The sequence below is a fragment of the Panicum virgatum genome, chromosome 3N, assembly GCF_016808335.1.
Source record: "Panicum virgatum strain AP13 chromosome 3N, P.virgatum_v5, whole genome shotgun sequence".
NCBI lineage: Eukaryota > Viridiplantae > Streptophyta > Magnoliopsida > Poales > Poaceae > Panicum > Panicum virgatum.
In genome coordinates, this window is record NC_053147.1 from 68,655,534 (window position 1) to 68,674,300 (window position 18,767).

General features: G+C 43.6%; 1 pseudogene; it reads left to right on the plus strand.

Annotated features, from left to right (window-relative positions):
- The first annotated feature begins 170 nt into the window (after positions 1-170).
- On the plus strand, positions 171-18,767 carry LOC120668081 (annotated as a pseudogene).

Here is an 18,767-nt window from a genome sequence, read left to right on the forward strand (position 1 = left end):
GATAGGTTATTCATTCATGGTTGGCTGAGAATCACGTACTAGAAATCTGGTGATGAGCCGTGACATGCCACCAAACAGCCAGCAGCATGGTACACCCTGATAGTATCCAGACCAGTACGGCTGCCTATCTGCCGTGCCGTACGGTGCTGCGCCAATAATTGGCTCACGGGATGGGTACGGTGGAGGGCGTGCGCCCGCAGCCGACACCTTCTTACGTGTGCGTGGAATCATCCGATGCTGAATATGCGGGTCGTCTGCAGCGGGTGACTCCAAAATTCACCCCCTAAAACAATATTTAGAGGCTCCTTTAAAAAATTTCACTCTTCAAATAATATTCTATTGCAATAATGGTCTCTAAATTTTCACCCCAAAAAGAATATTCCAACTCCTTCACTGATGCGGCTGGTTGGTTCCTCATCTCTGCTGCTCGATCGTATGCACGCAGGGATTCCGCAAGGTGAGCCCGGACAGGTGGGAGTTCGCGCACGCTGACTTCCTCGCCGGCCAGCGCCACCTCCTCGCCAACATCCGCCGCTGGCGCCGCGGCGGCGCCGCTGGAGGATCATCCAGGACGGCGAAGGCCAGCGCGGCAGGGGGGCGGCGACCGGGAGGAGGAGGAGGAGCTCAAGAGGCTGCGTGTAACACCCCGGTGTTAGTCTTGGCGTTAATATCGTGTTTAATCGCTAATCAGGGTTAATCAACGTCGTTAGCGTTAATCGAGTTGCGCGGTAAACATTGGTTTAGCCGAGTTCGAGCGTGTTTTTCTCCATGATCCGAGCTTCAATTCACCTTGCGCCCAAAACAAAAGTTGTAGACCTTCTATTTCTCTACAACTTCTCTTTTGGCCAAATTTCATGTTCCAATGTAAAATTTGGAGCTTTGGACGGTCAAAGTCGGCTAAAATCACTCAAATTCGATTACTGTGCCTCCCCGGTTGGTCAGTGCCTCGCCGGCCTCGACGTTGGAGTCGCCACGCATCGCGCCGACGAACCTCGCCCATCGTGCTCACACACCCGTCCTTATCTGCATGGAGTCGTGCTCGTTTTCGCCATCCCCTTCCCTTCCACGCGCTCATGCCGAGCCGAGCTCGAGCTCAGTGCCATCGCCGGCGTTCGTGCCGGCCAAACTCGCCGCCCCTTCTCGATTCCCCGCGCCCCAAGCCGCCCCACCTCACCCTGCGTCTCCTCCGCCGCTTTCCCGAGCTCAATCGACCCTCTGCTGGGCCGAATCGACCCCTGCGCCACCAGCCACCATCGCCGTCTCCGTCGAAGCCTCGCCGTCGACGACCCCCTTCCGGCCTCCCTCCGCTCCAATCGAGCCCTCGGTGAGCTTCTTTGCGATCCACTCATGCTCCCCGAGCCGTTCCCCTTTCGATTCCGGCCTTGCTGCCGTTGGAGCGCCGCCGCGGAGGCCCTGCTCGCCGCCGGCGCACGCCGCGCACCGCTCCCGCACGAGCCTGCTCGCCGCCGCGCGCACGCCCCGAGGCCGCCGAGCATCCCTCGCCGTCGCGCTGCCCCATCCCGCGGTCCTCCTGCCCCGCCACGGCCGGAACAGCGCCGCCACCCCGCGCCGCCGCGAGCTGCCGCCACCGCGCTAACGCCGCCACCTGGCTCCGCCTTGGGCCGCCCCCGCGCGCGCCCCTGCACGGGCCGCGGGTGTGCTGGCCCCTGCGCGTGGGCCCGCTCGCGCTACCTCGTCGGCCGGCCCATGGCCGCCGCGCTCGCGCGGGCACGCCACCGTGCGCGGCCGGGGCAGGCCGTGAAGCAGGGGAGCGCCCCCCCTTCTCTTTCCCTGTCAAGTGGGGCCCACGGGTCAGGAGATTTAAGAGTGGTTTTATTTTCTTTTGATTGATTTCGGTTGAAACTTTGTAATTGCAAAATAAATCAAGGAAAAATCCTAAAAATGCAAACCAAATTTTGATAGGTTTCTAAAATCAAGATCTTCAATAAAAAAATACTCTTGCAGGTCAAATGTCACTTTTGCCCCTGCTAAATTTATGGTTTGTGTTTAAGCTAATTCATTTTGTATCGGTTGTTCTGTTTGTCTTAAAATCCTGAAAATTTTATGGTAGCCTACTCTTTGCATGTGTAGTTCACTGAAAAATTTTCAAGTGCATAGCCTGTGTGTATGTTGTGGATCTATTGTTGTTTGATTTCCTTTTCTAGAGTTAAAGTAAATACTTTTATATATCAGTAATTGTTGGTAATTTATTTATGCACTCCTTATCAGTAGTTTTTCATGATAGAAAAGTTGTGCTACTAGATCGTTGTGGTTTGTTAAGTTTTTGTGTTTAGCTAGTTCCTAGCTTTAGTCTTTCTTTATTTTCACCGTGGCTAAGCAATGTCTTATTGCTTCTTTTTGTTTGTGATGCACCTAGCTTTCTTAACGCAAGTTTAGTAGTATTGTTGAAAGGAAACACTTCAGGCTAAGCTCAGTCGGAAATTAAACCTGCCAAGCAGCACCAAGTCGTTTCCTTTATCGCTAGTTTTTCATGGTTGTTCGTTAAATGATTGCCAGTCATATCTTCTTTTACTCGCATTGCATTGCCTCCTGAGTGCCTTGCACCGTTGTAACTCCTGCATGGCATCCTTTTTCATACGTGTAGATGTCACGAGCGAAGCCGTCTACGAGTTGGCCGTTGAGCCGATCCAGGAGCCGCAAGCAGGGGAACCGCAAGCCGAAGCAGCCGTCGAGCCCGATCCAGAAGTCGCTAACCCCACTGACTGGCAAGGCTAGCCTTGGTGCATAACCCTTAATTTCAGTATTCAATATTTGTTATATAATTATTGTGCATTTAAGTTTCTAGGAGTTGATTGGAACCTTAGATGCATGATCCCTAGGTTTGCTCAGTCACTCTACTAGTATACAGGTCGTTAGTACTGCAATGCTTAATTAGGATTCGGTAGAAGACGAGTGATTCCTGTCACTCGCGAGATATAGGTCGTGTTACTTATGAAAAAGTTACTAGAGATTGAATCTTTGAGAAAAAGAATGGAAAAATGGAGACCGGGCGGAGATGGATTGGTTATGGATATGGAAGTTATGGAAAGTGAGCCTCCGCCTGTGTCGATTGAGGACCGTACCGTTGTTGGCACTACTGATCGAGGATTGAACAGTACTAACCATATGCCGGAAGTAGGAGGTAGTCGAAACCGGTAAGCTCAGTACCATATGTGCACCGGTAGCCGGACTTGATACTGTCTTCACTAGTGGAGCTAGTATACAAACTCATGGCTGACCCTTCGATGGTATTGGTGGGGCTAGCAGTCCCGGGTCGCAGGGCAGTTCGGTTATTCGGTGTGCATATGTGAAGGGTTGCCACGTAGGGTCCGACGGGGCCTATATGTGACGTGTGTGTTAGGTCCACCTTGCAAGGTTAAATCGAATCGATTCGCCGTGACTCGCGGATATGAGAACCTTGATCTCTCTATCACATCGTAGTAAAGAAGTGGAATGAGTTTGAACTGAGAATGTTGGTTGTGGTAATCTGAAAAGATAATGTGATCAACCATGCATGCTCTAGATGTTTAGGCAAATCTAGTTGGTACCTGATAAACTTAAATTGAGCTAAAATATTGCAAGTAAGGATCCAATATTAGTGGCTTTTCAGCAAAACAAACTCCAGAGCCAAAAGCTTTTCATGTCTAGTTATTGGGCTAAGTATACCCATGGACGGGTAAGTCTTGCTGAGTATTAGAATACTCAGACTCCGAAGAGATCTGCGCCTCGTGGATCGGTCAACCACTTCCTCCGAGTTGGTTGGTCGAGTGGGTCCCGTCTTCTCCGTGAAGTTCGGGCAGGTGAGCCTCACATCAGTGGGCAAGATGTGAAGTTCATCTTCTGGCGTCGACGTTATCTATCGTATTGTTTTGAAGCTTATCTTTAATTCTAAATTATTTTCCGCTGCGTTTGAACTCTGAGGTTTGAATTGTAAAACTGGCTTGTAAACTCTTTTTGTAGTTTAAGTTGGTGCTTCTGTTGAACTCGGTTTGTAAATGGTTTTGAACGCTTTTATTGCCGGTAATCATCTGTGCTCGCCTTTTGGCGAGAGTTCCTGTGTAATCGATCCTGGTTACAGCAGGCGGTCTGAGTGTACTGGTTGAGTGCAGTAATTCTAGTTTGAGTTTAAGTTTTAATTATTGCACTTGATTATTATTATTTGGACTGTCCTGTGATAGCTGGTATCAGAGCTAATTGCACTGGGGGGTGATTACTGGTGTACTTAATTACGTTAAGTAAACCTTGTTTTGCAAAAATTTCGGGTTTTCGAAAAGTTGACGTTAGATGCGCTAAGGAATAGACTAGATAGTTCGTATGCCCTAATTATGTTCTATAATTTAGGTGGCATCTAAGTATCTATTTTATTCCAGCACTTCTAGCATTTACTTCTCGTTAAACCTTACTTTTATGCACAACTACTATTCTGTAATGACGCAGCTACGCTGAGGTAAGCAAGGTGAGTATTCTGATAGTCCTTAGAATAGCCCACGTGTTTCATACGTGCGCGGGTCCCATATGTTGAGCATACGAGGAGGTGATAAGGCTCAATTCAAACGAGCCTGTTGCTATCTGCCGCCTGATATGGAGTGCGGATTTCTTACCGTGTGATTGTGATCACGGCCATCTCGTAAGGCAATGTTACGAGGTGAAGACTCGTTATGCAGTTGGTCATAACCGTGTACCTTGGGACACGTGTACCCTTGGGTGTCCCGTAAGGCGATTTGTACGGGAAGTGAATACGTTGCTTCGGTAATGTATGCAGTGCTGCCCATTCAGCGTCGAACATTTGGGTACCATCTCTATAGTGGATGGTAATGTATGTGTAAATATGTGGGAAACTGCATATGCGTTACCCGAGTGGCGTAGGACACATGGGGGCCGTTCGTGTGTGCTGGCACGAAGGGTCCAGAAATGGATATTTATATCTATCTCTTGTTGTCTTGGTTTGTTTGCAGGAACACTAACTACGTAAGCACGTTATGAATCCTTGATCGTAAGAACGACTAATATATATAGGGAGAGTACGTAATTATGCCACTAGTCATTTTCGTATACAATATTTGGTACTTGCTTGGGTGAGAAATGATAGAACGTGCATGCATCTTGGCATAATCTTGAGTTTGATTGATTGTCATGCTTGTTGCGTCGTTTGCTAAAATGTGATGCTTTTACCTAAAGGTTCACCTAGATTTTGTGGTGTTAGTAGTGAGACCTATACAATCTGCTAGTCTGACCTTGGTTGAGAAGATCTTTCTCAGCGGCTTTGGATCATGTGAGAACCTTTCCAGTAGATCTTAGTTTGTCATTCAAGTCAACCTCTTGATTCATGTCTTGGACCAATTCCAACAAAACCACTGTTACTTTTCGTGGCAAAACCTTGAGTTTGCCAACAAAGTCCTTCAATCCATCGTTCAATGATCGGCCTATCATTGATTTCGTAATCTATATTATTGGCTATTTTGATTCTAGCCGCGGCGAGGGCTCGAGAGGACTGCAGGGGTGGTGACCAGTGGCCAGCTGCTGGAGCCCGAGGCGTGCCCAGCGGCGAGCGGTGGCGGGGAGGCCGAGCGGCTCTGAGCTGCGGCGGGGCAGAGACCAGCGCATGGTGGGAGAGAGGCGGTGGCAAGCAGCTGCGAGGGAGAACTGCGGCTTCCGGCTTCCTGCGGGCGGCGTATGGTCCGGATATCGGCCGGCGCGTTCGAGCGGCTGCGGGTTGGCGCACTCGAGCAGCTACGGTGCGTGGTGACCGGCGCGGCGGCAGGGGGCGGCGACCGGCGCAGTGGTAGCGGGCGGCGTCAGGGTGGCGCGACGCGATGGGGAGCTGCGATGGTGGCGGGGTGGCACGATACGGCGGGGTGGCGCGACGCCGGCTGGGAAGCGCCGACAGGAGGCACAGCGGGCAGCGCGGAGGGGGCCGATGGCGGGGAGGCCCTCCTGCGCAAGCAGCATCGACGGCGGCCGCAGCTTCACAAGCAGCCATGGCTCCCCATATTCTCTCCGGCGACGACTTGCACTGGTGCTTGTTCTTTCTATTCCTATACTACTCATCAGCACTCTAGATTTGGTTACATTTCTTCCCAGCTGTTCTGTTCCTTGGATCTTAGATTTGCGGTTCTACCAGGCATATGTTTTTTTTTGAAACTGAGTCCGGCAAATTTCACTTATTTTGGTGCATCAAATCTTAAAACTCAGGGACACACCATTGCGATGGAAAAGATCCACTGCAAGGACTGTTTACATAGTTTAGTCAGCAAGGTCTAATGGTTGGATCTACAACCAGAAACACATTCTCCTCTACTTAAGGTCGTACCTGTACATGTTAGGAAGAATAACCAAACAGCTTAAGCTATTTTAATAGACCGCTTTATTTAAATAGTGTGACTGCTACGTATGTTTCAATGCCCGGCCATCGCATGGCACCAATTTTTTATAGCCATAGGGAAACATAGAAAAAAATTTAAGAAGCTTTTGTTACAATGCTAAATCTCAGTTAACATTTTTATGATGGTCTGAACAAATCTTATGACTGCTTGGGATACACACATATGCAGATTGGTATTTGCACCTTCATGTATCATTCAGACAATTGGTTCAACAGAACAATGCAACAATCATCACAAGAAGGGATTTATTTTCTAGCAAAAGCATTCCACTGTTTTTTCCAAATGCATAATTACAGCAGCAGATAAGGGAAAATGGAGGTTGCTGATAAGTTCCTTTAGTTTCTGAAAAAATCATTATTTATGCCACTCTTTATTACATCATTATAGCAGGCATATTAGTGCCCTTCGTTTTATTTGAGTTATTATAATTTGTAATCAAGGTTCAGAAATCTTGAGCTGCCCTTTTGTGGTTAATAATCAGCTACAAGTTTTTCACCCTTTTAGCATTTTTGTGCCTGTTCCTTATCCAGTCATAATGCTTAAATTGTTCTTTACCTCATATTGGATATCAACCATATCTGATTCAGACTGCTCATGTTCCTATCTGGAGTGACAACTGTCATATCTGTTTGGATGAACAAGCTGTTACCGGAAATCATTGCATGTTGCGACATCTTCAGGGTTTTTTTAGAATAACATCTTCAGGTTTTAAATGCTTCTTCAGATTACATTGTTTTGTTTCTTCGTTTCCATCAATAGTATTGGTTTTTGTTCCAGCAAGGAGGCCCTTGTGAGTTAGAGGTCATAGGCCAAAATGGTTTGGTTGTTGTAAATGGAGCACGCATCATCCCAGGTGCCAAAGTTCCCCTCAAGGGAGCGGATGAGGTTATGTTTGGTTGAGGTGCGAAGCATGCCTATGTATCTTTGTTATCAAATTTGGCACTATACAAGTCTATCTCATTTATCTGTCCTTTCTTCATATATTTGATTGCTGATGGGTACTTGCATTATGTCTTTTAACTGCCCATGTTTTGGTAGGTTGTCTTTACTCTACCTGACAATATGGATTAGGCTGCTATTTTAACTGTACACTGCCCTATTGGTTCACGTTTACCATTTAAATTATGTCTTTGTTGTCTACCTTGACTCATTTTTTCCTTAATGCTTGACTCTTAATTGACATGCTGCAATATAATTTTAGGCGGAGAATGTCGTCACACAGCTTCAGAAGATATATCTGAGTGATGGTTTGCTTCCTATTTGCATAAATCATCATTCTGGAACTGCTTCGTACTCAAGTATCACATTTGGTGCTATGGGAGATAGGTAATGTTGTTCATACTTTTTTCATCCAAACAAATATTTTCTTCCTGAGATTGTGGTGCTCCGTTTTGGCATATAGCTGGTAGACTAATACAGCTGTAAATCTTAAACAAATATTTTCTCTCCTGTTATATCATTGCTAAGTTTTCAATTGCGGACCTTAGCTGCTATTGTCCAGAGGGATTTTTTTAAAAAAAATAAAACTAACTGCCATTTTATGGTTCAGCTTCTATGAATACTTGCTCAAGGTCTGGATCTAGGGACATAAAATTGAGCATATAAAACACAACAGGTTCGAGACAATTTGTCAACCTGGTTTCACAGTTTTTCAAATAACATCTGTAGTCTCTTCATTATGGATACCAATTCCATTCATATTTTTTAATTCAGACAACTGTGTGAGACATCAATTGAAGGTCTAATAAGTTTAACAAAAAAAGTACCCCATCTAATTACCATTATATTTGTGAAAAGAATGATGGCTCATTGTCTGACAAGGTAAAGTATCCCTACCAGTTGACATGGCAGGCCGCTTGCTAAACCTTATCTCGCATTCTCTCAAAGGTTCTGACAAGTTCTGGCTTGCTTTGCTCCTGGTATGCTGGCATTAGGAGCCTCTGGTTATGGTCCGGAAAAATCTGAGCAAATTATGAATCTTGCAAAAGAGGTAAACACTCTAGGCAATCCTCGTTTGATATTGAAGTTTACAAGTCTTTGCATTTTACTTTGAGATCAAATATGCTTTTCTGCTTGCTGATCGAACTTCCCTTTTTTTCCCTTTCCATTCATCTCATAACTTGCTAGGACCTGCTATAATTTCTTTGCAAAGTTTTTTTTACAAAGTTTTCTAGATAATTGTTTTATAGGAAAGTTACTAGGGAAGTTCTATAGGAAAATTTATTTATAAAATTCTTCTATATAAGTTACTTACAATAGTACGATTGTTTTCTTAAAAATTTGTTACATAATTTTTTAATAAACTTTAGGTTGCCTTTTTTAATGTTGCATAAGCTTTTTTGTACCTATGGATTTTCATGAACTAATTTTAGTCCAAGTTTTCTAGATAATTTTTTTTGGAAGGAATTCTAGATAAGTTTTCCACGAACAAATATTTTACAAAACTTCTCTGTGCAAAGTTTTTTTTCTACAAAGTTTCCTAGGTAATTGTTTTATATAAAAGTTACTAGGGAAGTTTTATATGAAAAATTTATTTAGAAAAGTCTTCTGTATAAGTTACTTATAACAGTTTGTACAATTGTTTGTTTGAAAATTTGTTACACAATTTTTTTGAATAAACTTTAGGTTCAAGTTTTTTACCTAACTTCAGAAAGTTTAACTTGATAAGTTTGTTGTGTAAGTTGTGTTGTAGAAGTTTTGATAACTAAGTTTTTTGAGAAAGAAATTTCTCATGCTAAGCAAAGTAAAAAATTTGACCAGGGTGGTCTGGGTTTTAGGTTCGACTCTGTCACTATATATTTTGGAGCCACTATATATTTTGGATTTTTAGTATATATCAAGGTTGACTTGCCATACTCGGCCCAACTGATTAGGATCAATCACGTCCGCCTACCATACTTGGTACAATTGATTAGAGCCCGTCACGTTAACCTGCCATACTCGGCCCAACTGATTAGGGTCAATCACGTCATCCTACCAAACTCAGCCCAACCAGTTAGGGTTGTCTGGGTTTTTAGGGTTTGACTCCGTCACCTTATGCCTGGATTTTAGTATATATCAAGGTTGACTCGCCATATTTTTTTCAACTGATTAGGGTCAATCACATCTACCTTTCATACTCGACCCAATTGATTAGGGTCAATCAAATAAACTTGCCATACCTGTCCCAACTGATTAGGGCCAGTCACGTCAACCTGCCACACTCGACCCAACTGATTAGGGCCAGTCACGTCAACCTGCCACACTCGACCCAACTGATTAGGGCCAGTCACGTCAACCTGTCATGCTCGGCCCAACTGATTAGGGGTAATCACGTCATCCTACCATAGTCGGTCCAACCAGTTAGGGTTGTTTGGGTTTTTAGGGTTCGACTTTGTTACCATATGTCTTGATTTTAGTATATGTGAAGGTTTGACCTTGCAATACTTGGCCCAACTGATTACCAACTGATTAGGGTTAGTAACGTGCACCTACCATACTCGGCCCAATTGATTAGTATCAGTCACGTCATCCTACCATACTCAACCCAACTGATTAGGGGCAACCACGTTATCCTACTATACTCGGCCCGACTAGTTAGGGTTGTCTGGGTTTTAGTGTTCAACTCAGTCACAATATGCTTGGGTTTTAGTATATATCAAGGTTGATTTGACATACTTGTCCTAACTGATTAGGGCCAATCACGTTCTCTTGCTATATACATGGTCCAACTGATTAGGGCCAATCATTATCAACCAGCCGTAGTCGTTCCAACTTATTAGAGCCAGTCACGTTAACCTACCATACCCAGCCCAACTAATTAGGGCCAGTCATGTCAACCTGCCATGCTCGGTCCAACTGATTAGAGCCAATCATGTCATCTTACCATACTCGATCCAACCAGTTAGGGTTGTTTGGGTTTTTAGGGTTTGACTTTGTCACCGTATGTCTTGATTTTCTATAAAAAAAATAAAAGTGGTAAGTTATTTATCAAAGTTCTTCCAGGAAATTCTTTTAGAAAGATTTCTTTCAAAAGTGGCTGGGAAAATTTCTGCGTAAAGAATTTCATGGAGTAATTTTAGTCCAAGTTTTCTAGATAATTTTCCCAGAAACAAATATTATACAAAACTTTTCCTTGCAAAGTTTTTTTTTCTCACAAAGTTTTCTAGATAATTGTTTTATTTATAGTAAAGTTACTAGGGAAGTTCTATACGAAAAATTTATTTAGAAAAGTCTTCTATATAAGTTACCTATAATAGTTTGTACAATTATTTGTTTGAATATTTGTTACACAAATTTTTTGAATAAACTTTAGGTTCAATTTTTTTTACCTAACTTCAAAAAGTTTAACTTAATAAGTTTATTTTATAAGTTTTTGCTTAAAAGTAATAAAGAAAATTTATGTGAAGTAAGATACTCGTCAAAGTTTGGTGATAAGTTATTTGTACAATTTTTTTTAAAAGTTAATTCAAAAGCTTTCTATGTAAATATTTTACTAAAAAAAATTTGTCTAAGTTTCTAGATAAGTCTATTTTTTAATTAACGTTCTTCAAGAAGAATTTCTATGAAAAAAATTGTCTAACAGTTATTAAAAATACTTTGGTCGGTAACTTATTTATCAAAGTTCTTCCAGTAAATTCTTCTCCAAAGATTTCTATAAAAAGTTGTTAGAAAAATTTATGTGTAATCATTTTCTTGAAATAACTTTTGTCGAAGTCTTCTAGATAATTTTTCTACAAACAAATATTTTACCAAACTTTTCTTTGCAAAGTTTTTTTACAAAGTTTTCTAGATAATTGTTTTATAGGAAAGTTACTGGGGAAGTTCTATAGGAAAATTTTGTTTATAAACTTCTTCTATATAAGTTACCTAAAATAGTACAATTTTTTTTCTAAAAATTTGTTACACAATTTTTGAATAAACTTTAGGTTAACTTTTTGAATGTTGCATAAATATTTTGTACCTATGGATTTTCATGGAGTAATTTTAGTCCAAGTTTTCTAGATAAGTTTTGCAGGAACAAATATTATACAAAACTTTTCTGTGCAAATTTTTTTCTACATAGTTTCCTATATAATTGTTTTATAAAAAAGCATATATAAGTTACCTCTTCAAGAACTTGCAAGATTAAAATTCTTGGCATGTTGTCCTGTTCAGGTGCTATTATGCTAGTGAACCTGAAATTGCTCCAGTTGATGTTAAGGTAATGAATAATGAGAGTACATTGGAGAAAGGAGAGAAGGCTATCATCTTAAGACTGATGGGGCTGGGACTGTTACTGATAACGTGGTTGAGGTCCAGCTGATGAAGATAAACTCTGAGGATGCAGCTCCCACTGTGGATGCTGTTGCATGTTCCAGAAATTCAGAGATCGCTGTCGAGAGCTCTTCTTCAGTTCCAGATGAAAAAAAATGAGTTGAGCAGTAGTAACCAGACTGCTGAGACTGGTCGAGTGGTTAATTTGGAGGAGAGAGACTCGGCTGTGGTTGTTATCCAGGACAAGAATATGTCGGAGTTGTCAAATACAGAAGGTACTGTCAAACTGCAAGAATCAAAGAAAGACAATTTTTCAGATTCACCTGAAAGCATAGAAAATCAACAAGGATAGAAATCGGATTCAGTTTCGGCCAAAGAACAAGAGCAACTTGAGGAGGTACGTTGCAGCATCAGAATCACAGTGACCAAAATGTTCTGATTGATATGTGAATATGTTCACTTGTTCCTTTCCCACAATACATTTTGTTCTGTTTATCATTGACAGGCGAAGGATTGTTAAAAAGTGATGTTAAGACTGGGCAATCAAAAGAAGCTAGGTTATCTCGGGTAAGGATCAGCATAATCTCAGTTGCCTCACTATGTAATCTATGCTGCACTACCGGAGACCACGAGTTCGCCGTGTGCCCGAGGCACACGGCGAAGAACTGTAAGCACACGGCGAAGACTTCGCCGACGGTGGCCGACGGCAAAGCGCCGACGGCAGCTACAGGGACGGCGAAGCCCTTGTTTGCCGTGTGTCAAAGTCGCGCACACGGCGAATCTTTTCGCCGTGTGTATATATAGGCGCACGGCGAAAAAAAGCGAGAAGACGCCGTCCGGGCTAGCTGACGGCGTCGGCGTCTGTTCGCCGTGTGTCTGCACCGTGGACACACGGTGAACTTTCAGACTTCGCCGTGTGTCCTTGGTTCTGGCACACGGCAAATCAGTAAGTTTCGCCGTGTGCCTAGCTTATGACGCACGGCGAATTATGGTCAATTCACCGTGTGCACGTTCTAGGCACACGGCGAACTAGGTTTCCAGGGTAGTCACATGGTCACTTTGCCGTGTGCCTAGTCCCTGGCACACGGCAAAGTGACCAAACAGATCCTATTCTTTTTTGTTTTTCACGTATAAATGACCCCATATCACAACATATATATCACATGTATTACATATCACATATATATCACAACTAGCCGGAAATAACTTCAAACACATCCAGAAGTCCAATGCAAAGTCCAGAAGTTCACAAATACATATCTAGAAGTTCACAAGTCCATAAATATTGAAATAAACAAGTTTATGACTGTGGTGGGTCGTCGAACGGTGGGGCGCCGCCGAACTGAGGTGGGAACAACTACTGTGGGAGCGTCGGTGAGATGCCCGGCGACAATTCTGGCGTATTCGATGCCGCCGATAGATTCTGCAAAAAAATAAGACAGTAAATTGCAGGTGAGACAAAAACCAAGTTCTCAAGTTATAATAGAGCACTAAAGGATCAGATGTAGGTCCCCTAAATCGTTAAGTGAGTAATGTAAGTCACAATCTCTAAGTCTAAAGTTCTCTAAGTATCTAATACTTCAAAAAAAACTAAAGGGTTTTCAAAATACTCACCGGAGGAGTAGTAGTAGGAGGAGCCATAGGGAATTGCATGGCTGGGATGGGATTACCCATTTGGACAGAAAGACCTCGAATGTAGTTGTACATCTGGGCCATCTCGGTCGCCTGCTTCTGCTCGTTCTCTTGTCATATCCTCCTCTCTTCTGCCAGTGCCGCCTCGTACGCCGCCTGTTGCGCTTGCATTTGGTGCTACAATAGTTCATGATAATGTTACAATGCAAAGCAAATATATGTACAAAACGAATGAACTATGAATAAATAAGAAATAACCTGAAGTTCCTGCACTTGGAGCTGCGACGCGGACAGCCGTGGCCGTATGGCCGGGCTATTGGCCGTGCTCCTCGCTCGAATCTGGGAGAGGGTGGGAGTGCTGGCCGTGTCTAAAAGGTCGTCACCAATGTAGTAGCGCCCATGTTTCTTGCCTCCTCCCACCCTCATAATGACTTCTCCATCAAGGGGCTAGGTCCTCGGATCCCAGTCTGCCCCATGGACCTATCTTCCCACACTACTGGAAAAAGTGCCTTTGGCACCGGTCATGGATGGCCTTTGGTACCGGTTCTTACAACCGGTACTAGGCATCCGGGACCAATGGCTCTAGCCATTGGTACCGGGTGAATGACCCGGTATCTTTGGGTACCTTTGCACTGCGTCAAAAGAAAATAGGAGCACATTGCAGTGGCTAGGATTCGAACCCATGACCTCTTGTCTCAAGTGTATCTCCTTTACCACCTCATCTACGACGCAGTTGTGACTGAGGCGAAGATATTTTCCTTTTGAAGTAACCTGTGAAGCACTTTTAGTACCGGGTGGCAGCCACCACCCGGTACCAAAGGCTAGACATAGGTACCGGGTGATGTTTTCACCCGGTACTAATGTGAAAGGATCCATTAGTACCGGGTGGTAACACCACCCGGTACCAATGTCTAGCCTTTGGTACCGGGTGGTGTTACCACCCGGTACTAAAGGATCCCTGGATCTTTCCATGCACCTCAAAAGAAGCTTTGGTACCGGGTCATTTTGGTTTTGGTATCTTTGAGGTGGACCGATGGCCTCTTTTCTAGTAGTGCCATCTCTGTGTACGCCTGGATACGACTGTGGACGGATGGGTTGCAGTACGCCGAGGGCGGGTCGTCAGGGTTGTAGGTGACGTTGGATGTCGCCTTGCCCTTGCGGGCCAGAGCCCATCCCAGGAACGGGGGGCACTCCTGGCCTTCATGTGAGGACGACTGCGAAAAAGGAAGAAGTTGATTACAAATTATGCTGAATTGAACGTTAGATTAGAGAAATGAGTCTGTGTAGTGTGTACCCATCTAGCCCTGTACTCGTCGTTGTTGAGGCTGCCTTGATGGTGCGCTGGACCTGGCATCAGCAATCGCCGCTACCGGCCAGCGTCGTGCATTATCATCTTTAAAGCTTAATCAAGAGGTCAACAAGATTATTTAGGTCTTTAAAGCTATCATCTTTTCTCAAGCCATCAATATAGTTATCAAGTTGCATTTCAAGTTGCACTCGCAGGGTATCTGTACTTTCAAGCTACCATGATTAATTGGGCTACCAAATTACCAATCTAGAACATGCACTCGCAGGGTATCTGTACAAGAACACAAGAAGCAAGCTAATTACCTTGCCTTTGCACGCCGCAGCACGACCACGAGGTTCCAGCGGGCGGTGGCAGAGGCAGAATCGCAGTCGCAGACCGCAGCACGCGCTCCCGCCGCAGAGACGTCGCCGGCCGCCGGCTGCCGCCCAGGCGCCCACGGCCCACACCCGCGCTCCCGGTCCTGGGCTCGCCGTGCCCCCGGCCGCCACCCGTCCGCGCGGCCGCCGCCTGTCCGCTGCCTCGCCGGCCTCCTGGGCCCGCCGGCAGGGGCGTGCGCCGCGCGCCTCCTCCTACTGGACCCGTGGGCGGCTGCGCAGGCACACAGTAGCCGGCCGAGCGCGGCGCGGGCTCCGGCGGCGTGCGGACCAGGCGGCGCAGGGGCGTGGGTGCGGGTTGAGCAGGTGGGTCTGGCAGCGGCGTGTGCGGGGGCTCCCGGGGGCGGCGTGGGCGGGGGTCCGGCGGCGGCGGGGTGACGGCGCGGCGCGCGGGGCGAGGTGAAATGCGGGAGTGACTGAGGGAGTGGATGAGGAAGAGGGAGTCCGAAACGGCTAAGTGAGTGGGTGGTTAGCCGTGTGCCAGATCTACGGCGCACGGCGAAGTCAATATTTCGCCGTGTGCCTGATCCAGGGCACACGGCGAAGTAATAAGTTCGCCGTGTGCCAAATTCCAGGCACACGGCGAACACGCCATTTCTATATTTCATGTATGCAAATGAAACTTGTATTATTTTAAATTTTTCAATGTCATTTTCCAAATTTGATTTGAAATTGAAAACAAGACCTTAAAGTTCACTAAAGAACATGAATATAATTTTTTCACTCATGTTAAATCATTATTTCATGTACTAATAGTTCAAATTCAATTTATATCAATTAGAGTTGTATAAATGCAGTTAATACGTTAAAATTATCAAACGGATCCAAAAAATGCAAAACATTAACATGAAGTCATTTATGTTCTCTATTGCCCATATAAAAAGTGTAGAAACCAAATTCAAATTTCAACGTGTTTGCCCTACAACCTTATACCGCGTTTTTCTCCGTTACCCAGATCTTCTTCGGGAAAGTTTGAGTTTATAAGCAGCGTACGTGACAAACACGTGCAAAACTCCCTCAATTTTTTTACCATAGATTCTATGTAAGAGAGCATAAGAAATCGACAAATCTCATAATTTTCAGACTTTGTTTGAATTTTATAAAATTTTACAACTATTCGGTTCTACGTTCACGAGAACTTTTTGTGAACACCATTTTCGAAATGACAATGTCAACTACGACATGACCTCTTACTGTGCACTCAGAAACACGAATATCATTTTTCCAAGAATTCTCTTCTATTATTTTATGTACTTGCAGTTCAAAATTTGACTCATCCGAAAAATTCGTTTAACAGATACACAATATTTATATATAGTGAACATTACGACAAAAATACCAAATTTTAATACAGAGTACCAAGCAATGTCTCAGAAGTGTAGAAAAAGTTTTGAGTTTGAAAATTCAAAATTTTCAAACTGTTTGCCGTGTGCCTAGAGAAAGCACACGGCGAAGTATACTGTTTGCCGTGTGCCAAGGTGTAGCACACGGCAAATTAGCATGTTTGCCGTGTGCCCCTTGCGGCACACGGCAAAGTTGAGCGCCGTCAACCTCCGCCGCCCCTCCGTCCACCTCCGTTCGCCAACTCCGCACGTGAGTGGCACGTGCACGAAGTTTGCCGTGTGCTTTGACGGTGGCACACGGCAAAGATTGTAATATGCCGTGTGTTTTATTTTTGCCGTGGGTTCCATGTATTGGCGCACGGCAAATAGGAAATTTTGCCGTGTGTGGTGTTTTCCGTGTGTTTTATTTTGGGCTCACGGCAAAGTGTCTGTTTGTCGTGTGCCCGTATTTTAGCACACGGCAAACTATTTGGCACACGGCATATTACCTGTTTCCGGTAGTGCTGGCTAGATCTATGTTGAGTTGTTTGTTTGTTTTCAACCTACCAATAGGTTTGTCCTGGACTTTCATCCCGCCTCCAGGAGTATAAGTCTGAAAACGCGCAGCTGGAGGAACTTCTTGTTCAAGAGGTCCAATTGCCTGCACACTTTATTCTATTGTTTTTTCCTTTTATCTCCAACCAATTGCATGCTGATTCTTTTCTTCTAATATACATCAATGTTATACAACATGACAGAGAGAGAAGTCTACCTCATATGAGGTTCACATAAAGCAACTACAACAAGAATTATCAATGTCCGGAGTAGAAGGTTCAAGAGCTAAGTCGAATATGGTTGATGCTTTGACCACAAAAAAATGCATAGATTGAATCTCTTGTTAAATCATTGGACTCTTGGAAGAAAAGAGCAGCAGCTTCAGAAGAAAAGCTAGCTTCTTTAGAGGCTTGGTCTTTACATTACTTTCTTCTCATTATTTCTTCTATAAGCATACTATTGCGAGTGTACTAAGGCCTAAGGAAACTAGATAGTAGCTTATCATCATATGGACTATGGTGAGTGGTACATGCTTCTGTAAATACATTTCAACACTTCATTTACTTGTGGTTTAATAATTTTTATTGGTTGACATGTGCCGGTAAAGAGGGTGCCGTCTCTCAGATTTGATATTCTTGTCCTGATAACATGGTTGCTTTGACATGTTGGAACACGTACAGTACAGATATAAACCCAAGTTGAGTGCCCGTACCCTAATTGAGTAGAGAAGTTATAAACCTGGAATGGTCTTCTACACTACATTTACTTGATTCTGAAATAGTATCAATTATGATTTATATCTGGTGTCAGTGAAAACTTTTTACAAGTTCTCAGAAAATACTGCCACTTTTTCATTATGTGACGCTGCTTGCTATATTCTCACTTCTGATGCAATATAACTGTATGAGTAGATATGAGAATTTTTTATTTTAATCCTCAATTAGTAAAAAATAATTATCATTTAAAAGATAGATATTAATCTTAAAGAAGATAATTTTTTAATATAATCATGTTGTCTGTTGAACCAGGAAGATATGGATGGTCTCAAGAGGAACTGTGAACTTACTGAAACCAGGGTCATCCAGGTTAGTAAGGCAAAAATGGTTTCTGTCACAGACCCCATGGTGCTGATCAGATACATAACCTCCAAACACACTGTTTAAATTAGGCTTTACGGGAGGAACTTGCTACGGCAGAGCTTAGGACTGAAGAAGAGCGCATTGCACATAATGCTTAAAAAATGGTAATTTGTCCATGTTCAGTCTCTCCAGCACTCTATATTTGCCATTTTTACTTGTGTTATATTCAAATCACTTTCTGTTACGATACAGGCAGCTGTCAAGAGAGAAGTAGAATAACATCGAGATGTTGAGGCATCAAATTCTCTTGCTAGAATCTAGGTAATTTTATAAGGTACAACTATCTTTATGATCTTTATTGCAAGGATGCGGAAGTTATGCAGCCAACTATTTAGATACTATCGGATAGTAGCACCTTGGTGCTAAGCAAATGTTTGGTTCTTGTTAAGGTTTCATGCCATATTTATTCAGAATGTAACAATGAAAGGTCATCCTGGTTCTGTTAATCTTCAAGAACTTTTAACATTAAAATTCTTGTACACAATTCAGGGTGTAATTCTGGAGAACAACATTGCAGGGACTAGAAGGTACCCCACCACCCTCGCCTATGCCCATCCATCCGTTCACCAAATTCAAACATCATATATTTTATTTATCTTCTATTTTTCAAACCTTTTCTTTTTGTAGGAGCCATACTTGAAGATTTCAAAAACAGGCATCATCTTGTTCTTAGACCTCAATGTAATGTCAAAATAAGTTTGCAGGAAGAAAATATTTCTATTTTTATGCGCACCCAAATTCTGTTGGTTATTGAATAGTTGTAATCTTTTGTTATATATATGGAGACAGTAAAGGTGTTGACGTACAATCTTTTTTTA